The 14,832-nt window shown below is 39.2% G+C and overlaps 1 pseudogene; it reads left to right on the top strand.

Annotated features, from left to right (window-relative positions):
- The first annotated feature begins 258 nt into the window (after positions 1 to 258).
- On the top strand, positions 259 to 14,425 carry LOC132769982 (acetylserotonin O-methyltransferase-like; annotated as a pseudogene).
- Positions 14,426 to 14,832: the final 407 nt, after the last annotated feature.

Here is a 14,832-nt window from a genome sequence, read left to right on the forward strand (position 1 = left end):
AAAAAAAGTCTGAACTTGAAACTATATTAGAAAAATGGTGGCGGGGGGGGGGGGGAGGTATAATATCCAGATTGTATAAATATATCTAATGCTATAACCTGGAAGACAACCAAATAAAAGCCTCCATCATTTTATGGACAAAAGATCAAGGGAGAAATATAGATCTTGATAAATGGGAAGATCTGTGGAACAAAGGTTTCAAATTTTCAGTTGTGGTTTCAGTTAGAGACAATTTATATAAAATCTTCTCCAGGTGCTATGCAACCACAGCTCTCCAAGCCAAAATACATCATTCACAATCAGGATTCTGCTGGAGGTATAAAATAAATAAAGGGACCTTCTTCCATGTGCGGTAGTCTTGTGAATTGGTGCTGGCTTATTGGGAAAAAAATATTAAGGAAACAAATAAAATGATCCATGACAAAGTTTTTAAAAATCCAGGGATGTACCTATTAGGATTATTCAGAAAAAATCTAGAGGAGCCGGAAAGAATATTATCAGTTTGCTTTTTAATCTCTAAAACAAACAGGGAAAAGAATAATTCAGCCAAGTAACTAAAAATGTAATTGAGAAAATTCAAATCAACAGGAAACCTTGGTGAAAAAAAACCACACTGTACTCAAAACATTTTCATTGAGGCCATCTGGAAATGCAGCAGAAGGAATCATAACAGTGGATATTTTTTTGGTCGTGTCAGGAGCAAAAAAGTTGCTTCTGGTGTGAGAGAATTGGGATGCCCAGATGTTTTGATGTTTTATCATCCTTGTGGGAGGCTTCTCTCATGTCCCCGCATGAGGAGCTGGAGCTGATAGAGAAAGTTCATCCATGCTCTCCCCAGATTTGAACCTGTCAGTCTTCAGTCCTGCCATGGATTGTTGACAGAAGTAATTAGTGAAAGCATGTTTGTCTATAGATAATGTCTCTTGCAAAATTGTAAACCTGCATATATAGCACACATGGCACAGCAGTAAGATGATCAGAGTTGCTAGGGTCTTGAAAAGAAACCCTTTGCCTTGAGAAGCAGGTTTAAGATTCAGCTAAGGAGGGCAAGTCTGCAGCTGGAAGAAGGATGGATTCTGTAGAAGAGAATGAAATGATCAAAACCTTATTTCACTGTCAGCACGGAGTTTTAATTTCGAAGGTGAGATCTACAAATCAAATAATAAACCTTCAATCACTTTCAAAGCTTCACTTTTCTAATGAATACACCACATCAAATTGTCTGTCTTTGTTTCAATAACTTATTCTCTCTCTTTATAAACTGTTTTAAATATTTTTTTTGCTTAAACCACAATGAAACAGTTATGTTAAGCTATATTTTATAAACATTATAAAGCAACCAGTCCTCCATACAGAATCTGCATTCAGAGACTGGACCATATGTTGCTTGTAAATACTTGTAAAAAATACCAAAAGCAAGCCTTGAATCTTGTGCTTTTATATATAAGGGACACTATTATACTACACCACTGCATATGATGGAACTTGAGCATCTACAGATTTTGATATCCAGGAACTTAACCCTAGTGGATACCAAGGGCACACTGTATACATTCTAGTTAAATTCTTCTTGCTCCTTCATATTGGGTGTATCTGAAAACTGTTGTTTGCTCTTTTCTGGCCTGATTCATAATATTTAATCAATAATAATTACTTATTTTGAATCGCCAACAAGATTACAACACGTAGTAGTTGTTCATCTCCATTACTGACATTTAGGTAAATCTCCCAGCATCATCTCAACTCCTCCTCCTGTTCTTCCCTTTCTCTACTCAGCCTCAGCCTCTGCCTCTCTCTCTCTCTCTCTCTCTCTCTCTGGACTTTACTGCATGTTGTTGCTATCCCACAGTATTGTACAACTAGGAAAAGTGGCAACTTACCATGTTTTATACTTGCGTATTTGTTCTGTTGCTATACGTTTTTATGTTGTTTTAAATTGTTTATTTCTTTCTTTCTGGCATTGAACGTTTGCCAATTTCTTTGTTGGAAACCACCCTAAGTCCTCTTGGGGAGACTGGGCAGGTTATAAAGTTTATTTATTTTACTTATTTAACAACACGATGACTGCATTGCTTCACTGATACATAATCCCTTGGCTGCACTTTCTGTTATAGATTTAACTCTATCCCTTTGCAGTTCCACTGCTTTGTGGGGGGTTTCAGTGCTTGAAACATGAAGCTTGGATAATAGTGAACTATTACATGGATACAGTCTAAGTAAGAGATGCACAGCTCACAGCATGATGCCTTATTTGTATCACTGTAGTATGCACTCGTCCGTCAACATTATTTCCAGCAAAGTCGTTCCAACTTTATAAAGCAGGTGCTTCCAGGGAAAAGAAACTGTTTACATTTGGGAGTTTCCAGATATAATTTTTGCAAAAATATATAGTTTTCGCAAAAAACATATCACAGTAATTAAAATGCTCTATTGGTTGTGGTGACGTGCCTTCAACTCATTTCAGACTTATGGCAGCTCCTAAGGCAAACTCTCTCTGAATAAGGACCTCTTCACACTGTGCTTTTAAGCCCAATTTTGCTGCCTTTTAGTGAGGCAAAGGAGGTCCTATTACACGGCCTCCCGGGTGCCATTAGACAACGCATGGCAGGCCCTGTCCACTTTTCCTCCCAGAGTTGGGGGGAAGCACCAGAAAGCATTTCCTCTCAACTATGGAAAGGTAAGCATGTTTTGGGTAGCTCTGATGGAGCTATCTGTATTTTGGGGCTTAAAAGCCCATGGGATGGTAGAAAGGGTGTGGGGCAATGCGCGTTGGTGTCTTTTCTGCCATCTGATGGAGGGGAGGGAGAGAGTGACAAAGCACCCTCTCCTGCCCTCCATGTGATGAGGAGAGAAGGGAGGGTGCACGGAGTGCCACAAGCCGCCCTGCATGCCTTCCCTTTGCTGGAGAAGCAGCACGGCTCCTTTGGTCTGTGTGAAGAGGTCCTAAGCCTTTCATGGCAAGATTTGCTCAGAAGGAGTTTACCATTGTCTTTCTCTGTGGTTAAGGAGGTGTGACTTGCTCAATTAGGTTTCCATTGCTGTGTTTCACAGAGCCCTAGTCCAATATCCAAACTACATTCTGGCTCCCCTAAAAGGCTATTGTGATAATATAAAATAGCAAATACTGAGCAAGCACTACTTCCAAACTATTTCTTGCAACTCACATAGGTGTTCTAACTGATATTGGATTTAATTCAAACTGAAATTTCAAAGAGCTTTTCCAGAATAGATTTTCCTTTGTCACAGCTTTACATTAGTTTAGCCTTACAGTCCCTTTTGGGATTTGAGTCAAGATTAAATATTTAGAATTCTCTATTAGAAAACACCTGTGGTCCAGGCAACTCTTCTTAAAAGATGGTGTTCAAAACATCTGGGACCTCAGGCCTCAAGATCTTGATGATGGCTATGGTGGCTAGGGTTCATGGTAAATGCAAAACCTCTAGAGGATCAACTCTATCCCTTTGCAGTTCCACTGCTTTGTGGGGGGTTTCAGTGCTTGAAACATGAAGCTTGGATAATAGTGAACTATTACATGGATACAGTCTATTAGAAAGCACTAGTTGAGAATTTAGAAAGGGCCTCAGCTAAGGATAGCGTGCCTCCTCTGAATTAATGTCTTGGGGAGGTAATGGGCAGGATGAGAAAAACAAATTGAAACTGAATCTAGATAAGACAGAGGTACTAACTATCCACCTCATCACATTGAGAGGGGGAAGCCAGGGTGACCGTCCCTTTAAGGGAGAGAATCCTACCTTTAAAGGAGAGAATCTCCCCATTTGGAGTTCTACCTCCCCATCAGACTCACATGTGGAAACGTAAGAGGTGGCAATACATTCATCATAGGACCTTATCACACTGGACTAAAATCGGTGGCACGTGCCGATTTTAGCTTAGGTCGCCCACTGAGCCACCGGCTTCCATCAAATGATGACGTGATGGCTCCGTGGGAGAATGAGGGTGGAGACGGCACATGGTTCCGGCATCTATGGGAGGGAACTGCATGGACCATGCATGCTCACGCTTCCCCTCATGTGATGGATCTGAGTTATCTTTGCATTCGATCTTTTTTCTTTGCTCTGTCTGCCACTTGTTGCTGTTTTTGATGTTGTAAAGATTTTTAGAATGTATAAAGCTGTACATTTTACTGATGCTTTTGCATATTGTTCTTTTGTTTCCAGATTATCTTTACTGCCTGTGAGTTGGGAGTATTTGATTTGCTTTTTGAGTCAAAATAGCTCCTGAGTTCAGCAGTTATCGCTGAACGGTTGGGTACCAGCCACATAGGAATGCAAATGCTGCTGGAGGCCTGTGTGGGTTTAAAATTGCTAAAAATGGAGAGGAAGGACAACGAAGGTAACTATATCTGGTTTAAAAGGCAAGGGTGCCAGTTCAGAATTATTCCTGAGGTTTCCCCCTCGGGGGGGGGGGGATCAAGTATTACCCACAGATACACATAGTTTATCTTTAAGACAGAGAGAACATATCTTTCCATAAGAAAATTGAGGATAGACTGTATTTTGACTCCTGGGCAATAAAAAACCCCAGGAATACTTTATCAGAAAACTACTGCCTGTTGGTTTCAAATGGACATGCTCACAAAGAGAAGAAATTCCATTAATGGAATCTCGTGTTAAAAGTACTTCTGCAAGAGAAAAATATCAAAATAAAATGGAAGAGGAGACAGTGGGAGGATAAATAAGTCTCCCATGTGATGGTAAGACAAGTGGATAATCTGAAAAGAAAATGGAACAAGGGAAAACATGTGATGGGGGTAAAAAAAAACCCATCTGTTTAATTTCCAAACAGGGCATTGTGAAGCTTAAGGGGAAAACAGCAATCTCAAATGCTTTGCTTATCGCGTGGGATGAAGTCCTTACTGAGAGAGACAGGATAAGGGACATTCAAATTTAACACGTTCTCTCAGGGGCTTTAAAGCAGGTAGTCCCTTTCCTCTGCCACCTGCAGAATTCTGGGAAATGTAGTTTGGGAATGCAAGGACCTCCATAGCAAAGTATTCAAAAGGCCCTGCCCTAAACTACATTTCACAGAATTCTGCAGACGAACAGGGCATTAAAGCCTCAGCATAATAACATGGATAGATTAGTTGACTCTTTCTAGAAGCTGGATGCAGAGCAGGGCTGGGCCCTAATGATGAGGAAGGAATGAGGATACCCATTAAGTAAATCATAGACCCTCTGAAAAATATTTGCAAGTTGCAGGATCCAACAAATTAATTCTTGGAAATTGTAGAAAGCTGCTATTCTCTTAGCTGAGCTAGAGATTTACACAAAACAATTGCCTTGAATTCAGCCCCACCCCACCCCATGCAAAAGAACTGAAGAATTTGTACCCCCATTTCCCACCTGGTGATGACTATTGAAAATTGGAGATTCAGGGCCAGGCTATGAGATGTGGCAATATTTCTTGTATGCCTTCAAGTCATTTCTGGAATAAGTTTTCTTCAGGATGAGTTTGCCTTTGCCTTCTCTTGAGACTGAGAGTGTGGCTTGCTCAGCCTCCTGAGAATTGAAAACCCTGATCTCCATGGTTGTAGTCCAAGGGTCCAACTCACTACTGGTTAGCTACCTGTTATCCTACTTCTTTCAGGGTTTTACAGCATAATGTTTTGTCTCATGTTAAGGTTATTATAGAAACACACACCTTGCCAACCTCTGCCTTGCGAAATCAAGCCCAAAGTCCCAGTACCGATACTTGAAGTTACACATGGAGCTTGGTTTTTTAAATTGGCAATCCTTAACAAAGGCTGTAAGGTAAGAAATAAATGCAAACTCTCAAAGGTGGAAATTTTGTTATATACTCTCAAATTGGTATTGATTTATGGTAACTGTATCAATGAATGATATGCAAACATCTTGTGATATGTCCAAAGCATAATAGCCAAGGTTTAGTCAGAATTCAATATAATTCAGAAAGGACATTGGCAAGCCTGAATATGTCCAGAGAAGGGTGACCGAAATGATGAAAGGTTTGGGAGCAAAGTCCTATGAGAAGTGACTAAGGGACCTGGGTATGTTTAGCTTGGAGAAAAAAAGGCTATGGGGAGACATGATAGCCATGTTTAAATGTTTGAAAAGATATCTCATTGAGAAGGGGGCAAGCTTGTTTCTGCCTCTTCACTTTGTTCTTTGCCCTTCCTTACACAAAGAAAATTGGGGAGCGGGGGAGACTCAGAGGCTGAAATGGATTCGTAGCATTTCAACGGGAAATTTTGCTTTGAGATAAGAGCAATTTGTGTTAGGAGCTTGATCATGGAACGGATTAAGCTCTTAACTCAAGGTATAACTCTATTTCCTCTTCAGCCCTCTCTTTGCTGGAATATGATTCTGGAGATCACTCAGATAATAGAATTTGATCCTTGTGCTGAAAATATTTTCCCAATTTTCTGTTTAGAACATGTTTATGTTGGAATCAGTATAATCAAAGGACTTGACATTGAATTTATTGCTTGTACTAGCTAGTTTTTAACATTTGAAAACATTGTTCTATTTCAGGGAAGGAAAACATCAGGTTCAGTTTATTTATGGCACTTCAGAAAAAGATTCTTATAAGAACTTCTACAGGTAACAGTAATATTTTTCTCTGCTGCTGAAAAGATCTTACATCAAAGAAACAGAGTATAACTTTATACCCACAAATTTCCATGTTTGTATGTTAGTGGAATACAACTGCAGTTGAACCCACAAGGATGAAATGCAGATTGTAATGCATCTTGCATTTCTACAAGTGAAATGGAACAGTAGCATTATATGTGCAACTCTGCTTCTGCAACTTTCAGTACCATATGGATTTCTATAGCAGACAAAATGCCCAACACTTTTGTTGGAAAATGCACAGCATATGTCACTAATAGTAAGCCCATATCAATTTCCAGTTTTCCGCCTGCTCTTCTTGTTATTTTTGTCCATTCCAGTCCTTCTGTTATAGTACTACATTTTTTTAAAATTCCAACCTCGCAAAATTATTTTTTTTTCTCAAAAAAGAAAGAAAGAAAACAAGAAAGCTACACACTTATATCTGAAAATAGAATGCCAACAACTATTCTGATTTTTTGTTAGGGATATTCTAAACTTGTGAGAAGGGACTGAATAAGCTTATGTATATGTTGACCTCACATACAAATCAAGGGACTTTGTAGAGAGGAAAGTGCCAGCTACTCTGAGGGAGCCAGTAGACTCTATCCACCTCCATTTTCCTACCCAGATATTCAAAGGGCAAAAGTGGTGCAGCAACAGAGAGAGTAGAGGAAGCTGGTACTTCTTTTACACTCTTCGAGGACAGACTAAGCAAGAATAGCCTTTTCAGAGAAAGGAATGGTTCATTTTTATAGGGCTTAAGATGCAGCCATTCATTGACCCATGGATAGGTCAACCAAGGTTTAAGACCTCACAACCTTTGAGGATGCCTCCCACAGATGCAAGTGAAATGTCAGGAGAGAATGCTTCTGTAACATGGCCATACATCCCAAAAATTTACAGCAACCTAGCTTATGAGGTTGATTTTTTATTACAATTTTTAGACCTGAAAATGGGTGTATACAGTAATTTTATAGGGATCAGGTCAGATTTAGGATGCATCTATTCTTTTTGTTTATCTTGCATTCTGATTTTGATTTCTTAGGTCAGAGGAAGAGTTGCAAAAATTCTCCACTGCCATGGGTGATGCCTGGAGTCTGTATGGTGACGAAGTGATGACGGCATTTGATCTTTCTTGTTTCCATGTTGTTTGTGATTTGGGAGGTAATTCGTAGCTGCCTTTTTTGCCATTTGAAACACTATTGATTTAGGGGAGTTCCTCTCAGATTGCCTTTCATTCCTGTAATTCTTTCATAGTAAAGGCAGCAGTCTCCCCTTCATACAACAGTACCGTCCACTATTAGTTTAATGAAGAACATTCCCTATCTTAGAGGAATGTTATTAGAGAGCTTGTCAAAGAGATCTATAACTAGTTGGACCACAATGACTTCTAGAAGCAGAGAATCACTTTGGAAAGTGACTCTCATTATTTGGACATAGTGTCATCCAAGGACCCTATCCCACCCATCCCTAGTCCCTATTTCAAAACAGTTCTAAGCCATTGAGGAATGAAAAGAGATAGAGCTCATCACACAACACAGGTGGACTTCCCATCTGAGCCTGTCACAATTGGTTATGTACATGTTAAAAACTGTCTTAAAAAGGGAAGGGGGAGAAGACAGTCTGAGGGTATCTTCCAGATCAGGAACCAGGATATTCCATTTCAAAACTACACAAACTCGTAGGATAGGAGCTGTCAGAACACCCACATTGAATTGAATCTATGACATGGGCAAATGGGCGGTCCTGTGGGCAGACTTCTAATTTGCAGTGAGTTCCTGGAACTCTGCCATAATGCAGTTGCTCAATCCTTTTCAGTAATTTTCTAAAAACAAATTAAAACTAAGAAATCTCACTACTTTAGTAGATTGCTATTTTTCTTTGTTTTCAACTGCGGGATTTTCTGCTGTTTCTATCCTTTTTTACTGCAAATGTCAATACAACACAAGTTTGAGCCCTTGTGATGTCGAAGTAAGGCCTTTAAAAAGGGGGGGGGGGGAGGGGAGAGAGCAGACAATCCACTCGTTCGTGGGATAAGGATGAAAACTGTTTGTAACAGAGAAACCAGAAAATTCAGACAACATATGATAAGTAATGGATAACAGAACATAGTGAATAATAATAATAATAATAATAATAATAATAATAATAACTACTTTATTTTTGTATCTTGCCTCCATCTCCCCAAAGGGACTCGGGATGGCTTACATGGGGACCAAGACCAATCAACAGAGTATAACACAATAAAAATACACATACACATACATGATTACATGATGCTACCCCCCTCCCCCAACACACACACGGAATAAACTCCCAAGAAAATCCTTATAAACTTCCATCTGGAGGAGGGGGTGAACTCAAGGCAAACACAGTAAACTCTGTAAGCATCTGGTAATACTTTTAGTTCCCCAGAAGATAGGTGTTTCTAAATCAGTTGTAGGAAGCCAGCAGTTGCCTCCTCTCTTGACCATCACCAACTCCATTAGTTTTTTTATTGTTGCCTTTTCACCTGGATTTTTTTTCTGTTCTGCCAAATCCGCTGCTTCTGACTGTTCCTCGTCTGCCTGAGGATATAATTCTCCACTATTTTCATGCTGAAAGAAAGCAAAGAGTAATTTTATCAGTTTTCCTTCTACTGTAAAAAGTATATTTGATTTTTTTAAAAGAGAGATTTTGTTTAAGTAATCTATTTGATGCAAAATTTGCATGTAGATTTTTTTTTAAAAATAAACATTTTCTGGATACAGACCAGAATGATTTTTTTTTTTTACTTTTTAAGCTTTTGGTGCAGAATTTCTTTTTGTAATGTAGTAGCTGGGCCTTATTTTGCAAAATTCTCACATTTTAAAATTTTTATGTTATTTTTTCATAGAAATCAACGTTTTCTGCCTAAAAAACTCTACAGAAATATTGTTTTTAAGGGAAAATGCTGTTCCAAAAAGTGCATATTTTGTGACAAACACATCCTGGATTGCAAAAAATTCTCATCATTCCGGGATCCACTTTTTAAAGATTTCACTGGCAGTTATGCTCATACAGGCACCTCACGAGCTTTGAGGAAAGTTCAAAGCTGCCACAGAGTCCACAAAGCTCCACTGAATCTGGATCCATCCAAACACAGGATTATTATTATTTCTTATTTCCTGCAGGAAAACATGCTGCTAGAGAACAGCTGATCAGTGCTTGACAAATGTATTCCTATGGGAACTCTTTAGTTTACGTGAGACATTATCCTATGGGTTATTCTAGAGCTATTTTAGCTCTTTTAAATGGGATCAGACAGTAGACTTCCCATGATGTTTCTTCCTTTCTTTAAGAATTCTGTCTGATCCCATTTCAACAGCATCTGCTGTCTGTCTTGTATAAATTTGGGCAGCAATTGCCTTTAAAGAAAAGGGGAAAAAGGGGAAGGGGTCATGGTGGGGTGAGGAGTGTGGCCAGGAGAAATAGATGAAGCAGCCATGAGAGTGTATGATCCAGGTAAATGCACATTTTAATTTTCAGATGGGGAGGAATGTGATGTTTGTGAAGGCCAAAGAAGTCATACTGTCAGATCAATAAACAATTTACACACTAAGGGTGATGAGATGTCTATTCTGGCCACCTCAGTAGGATAAAGTCTTTGTTGGGAGTTTGGAGGCATTTGTTTACCTTCACTTGGAGCTGTGTACTCAGTTTCTCTCTGTGAAGTGTTTATTTATTTATTTACAGCATTTATATACCGCTTTTCTCACCCCTGGGGGTTAACACTGTTCTGACAAGAGCTCTTCACGCATCTTCCAATTTCCAGCACTACATGTAGTACAGTTGCAGCACTCCATTTATACAGAGGCTGTTGATCCAGAGTTGGATACAAGCTGAAGGTCAAATCAGGGATGTAAGTTTTGTAGACTCCCTGGCCTCAACTTGGATTCAAGATGGATTATACTGCCTGTGCGGATGTGACCTGAGTCTATCCAACTGTAATGCAGTCTTCATTTCTGACTGCCTTCTACATTATTGTCTCTTCAACTGAGTCATGACTTCCTATTATGCCCTTTCGCTTCTAACTAATGGTGATCCTAACCTCAAAAGAAACTGAAATTATTAAATAAGATTTTATGCAAAATGTTTAGGAAGAAGTTCAAAAGACACACAACATATGGAATGTTTTACTTCACATTCTGTTTTTTTAAAGGAGGTAGTGGCTACTTTTCCAAAAAATATGTTTCATTGTACCCAAATTCTACTGTGACTATTTTTGACCTGCCTGAAGTGGTAGAAAGAGGAAAGAAGGATTTTGTGTCATCAGAGGAACACCAGATTACTTTCCAGAGTGGTAAGATATGCTTTCTGTGAATGTACCTAGATTTAAACTTTAGGTAATGCTTTACTCTACAATGCACATATAAAATGCACCAGCTGATATATTCTACTTGGAAGCAAAGAGAAATCATCAGTTATGTAGAGTGATTGGTGAATGGGAAGGCAACCAGGTACGAGGTAAGCCATTCCATTTCTCCCTTTTTCTATCCTGAGGAGATAGGCCACTTCCTTTCTCTTAAAGAAGTTGATTCAACTGTTTCTTCATTTTAACTGGAAACATGGAGTCATGTAACTCTATCCCTAACCAAAAAAAAAAAAAAAGTTTTCAGCCTCTCTAGCACTTGAAACCACAGATAATATCATCTCTCTGATCAGTCTTCCTAGGCCCCCAGCCACCCCCTCTACTGGAGGAGAGAACTGTCTGTAAATTGGTGTAAAATAACTGCCGGGGAGGATAATGTCTTTCCAACTGTGATAGACTAGAACTCTATTTTGAGACCAGTGTGCTTCTGTGCATGGAACAGCATGAATCCTTCTGCTCTTTGCTACAGGTAATTTGTGTTTGTTATTGTTTATTTGTTCAGCTGCTTCCAACTCTTCGTGACCTCATGGACCAGCCCAGGCCAGAGCTTCCTGTTGGCCATGGCCACCCCCAGCTCCTTCAGAGTCAAGCCAGTCACTTCAAGGATACCATCCATCCATTTTGCCCTTCGTTGGCCCCTCTTCCTTTTTCCTTCCATTTCCCCCAGCATCATTATCTTCTCTAAGTGTTCCTGTCTTCTCATTATGTGGCCAAAGTACTTCATCTTTGCTTCTAATATCCTTCCCTCCAGTGAGCAGTCGGTCTTTACTTCCTGGAGTATGGACTAGTTTGATCTTCTCGCAGTCCAAGGCACTCTCAGAACTTTCCTCCAGCACCACAGTTCAAAAGCGTCTATCTTCCTTCGCTCAGCCTTCCTTATGGTCCAGCTCTCGCATCCATAGGTTGCTATGGGGAATACCATTGCTTTAACTATGTGAATCTTCGTTGCCAGTGTGATGTCTATACTCTTAACTGTTTTATTGAGATAGGTCATTGCTCTCCTTCCAAGAAGTAAATGTCTTCTGATTTCCTGGCTGCTATCTGTGTCTGTAGTCATCTTTGCACCTAGAAATATAAAGTCTGTCACTGACTCCACTTTTTCTCCCTCTCTTTGCCAGTTATCAATGTGTGTATATGTATATAAATCTATATATTTTTATATATAATAATGTAATATAATAAAGAGTTTTCTAAAAAATAGAAATAATTGCTTTTTGTGAAGCAATATGCTCAAACAAACAGATGCCTTCTTCTAACTTTGCAGGTGATTTTTTTAATGATCCAGTCCCTGAAGCTGATCTATATATATTGGCGAGAATCCTCCATTGCTGGGATGATGAGAAATGTGTGGCTCTGCTAAGTAAATTGTACAAGGCTTGTAAACCAGGTATAGTATGTGAACTTAATTAGTATGGGATAGGGAGAAGTTGGCTCTCTACAGACTATGATGGACAAGCAAACGTTCTTGGTCCCACCATATACTATATCTTTAATTTGCTTGTGGGAGTCTCAGGCCCCTTCCACACATCTGCATAAAATCCACATTGAACAGGATTATATGGTAGTGTTGACTCAGATAATAGACTTCAAAGCAAATATTGTGGATTATCTGCTTTGATAATCTGGGTTATATGGTTGTGTGGAAGGACCCTCAGTATTCATTGATCCAAGGGTGTGTAGTCACTATCAGCAGTTATTCAGGGTTTCAAGTAAATTCTTTTCTGTCTCGAAACCGCAAGTATGTATTCCAAGTATGTGTTCTGTAACTGAGGTATTTTGTCCCCTACTGCACCCAAAACATTCTGTCTTACAGTCTTGCACTGTCTTCAACATATCAAGTAAAACACAATGTTCTCATGTCCATTATCTGGATAGGTTTATTCACCCATTGGCTGCTCTGCAGTTTATCGGTCATATTTGGAAGAAGGTTTTATTATCTAATGTGGGGCGAGATCAAATGATTACATTATGACCGTTGAAGTAGGGATGGACAAAATAAAGGACCCCATATGTTATTATCATAACTCATGAACACAGCTAAGGGTAAGGACCACAACAATTACATCCAGGCTTAAGTAACTATCAGAGCTAGCATATGACCATGCATTGTCAGAACCTTAGCTTTGCATGGGTTGGAGGTGGGGGCTCTGTTGGATGTCACACAACATTGTGTGATGCCTGGCATGGGGCTCCATCCATAAGATAGGGTAAAAGCATCTTAGGATGCTAAATTTGCCCCATCTGATAAGGTCGTAGGACCTTCAGGCGAGTGGACAATTGGATTGAACCAAATTCAGCCCAATCCAAAGATCCACACTCCAAAACTTCAGGATAACTGAAGATCTTTGTTTCTTTTTTACCCACATTAATGGCTGGATGAAGCAGTTTTCCTTTAAATTCACCTGTCCAGTGTGTGGACTCCCCACCCCAGTTTGAAGGAGGGTCCACATTATTTGACTCATGTAGACACAGTCCCAGACAGTTAGCTCCTATATACCTTGGAGTTGTTTTCTTGGAATGTTTTTTTCTTCATAAGCATATCTTCTTTCTTAATATGCTTGAAAGTTCTTTCTGAATGGCCAAATCTAATAGATTTGGACAGAATTGTTCAATAGAGTTCTGGAAATTATAGAATAAAAATATTTTTGCAAGTTCCGTTTTTTTATTTTGTCTATAGTCACAAAAGTCAGAACACTTTATATGAAATCTTGCTGTAGAGGAGGGGCATACAAAATGTGTTTGCTCCTTGTGGGACCTGGACTACTGGGGGTGAGGTGGGGGACTAGATGACACCATGGGGGATGGCAATCCATGCCTTTTTGCAGATCCCCTAAATTGGTGGTTCCTAAACTTTGGTCCTCCAGGTGTTTTGGACTTCCAACTCCTGGAAATTCCAGCCTGTTTACCAGTTGTTATGAACTGTGGGAGCTGATGTCCAAAACACCTGGAAGAACAAAGGTTGGAAACCACTGCTCTAAATGAACTCCAACCAATTAACCATTAGTTCTTACTGGGGATTAATAAAAGGATCAAAATTTCCCATTCAGGAGTATTGTGGTCTGCATCTGTATAAGTGTGGGCAAAAGCATTGTGCATTGCTCTATTAGATACATTTGCAAAAACATATCTTCATTCTTTGTGAGCTGGCAAACATATCCAAGTATTTCTCATGATAGGATTATGGTCAGTAATAGATAATAATGATGTCTTCTCTTTCTTAAATCAATTAACAGGTGGTGGTGTTTTAATAGTGGCGGCAGTTCTCAATGAAGACAGAAGTGGGCCTTTACCAGCTCATATCTACTCCTTAGTGATGTTTCTTAGTTATGAAGGAAAGGAACGGACCCTGTCTGAGTACAAGACACTCCTAGGTGCAGCTGGCTTCAAGGATGTTCAGTTCAAGAAAAGAAGTATCTATGATGTTGTTTATGGAAGTAAATAAAGTAAAAATAATAAATTTTAAAAGAAAAAGAAATTGAAAAAAGAACTTTAATAATAATAATAATAATAATAATAATAATAATAATAATACAAAATTACCATCTGCCAGCTGCAGAAGGCCACCTTACTGGGATCTGCACGCATTATTTGCCGATACATCACACAATCCTAGACACTTGGGAAGTGTCTGACATGTGATTCAATACAACAGCCAGCAAAGTGATCTTATTTGCTGTGGACTCATCTCGTTGTGTTTCAAATAATAATAACAATAACAACAACTATTTTTGTACTCCTCCTCCATCTTCCCAAAGGGACTTAGGGCGGCTTACATGGGGACAAGCCCAATCAACATAGTTAAAATAAAACATTAAAATGCATAAAACAGCAACAAGCAAATAAAACAAC

The sequence above is a fragment of the Anolis sagrei genome, chromosome 3 (assembly GCF_037176765.1).
Source record: "Anolis sagrei isolate rAnoSag1 chromosome 3, rAnoSag1.mat, whole genome shotgun sequence".
Lineage (NCBI taxonomy): Eukaryota > Metazoa > Chordata > Lepidosauria > Squamata > Dactyloidae > Anolis > Anolis sagrei.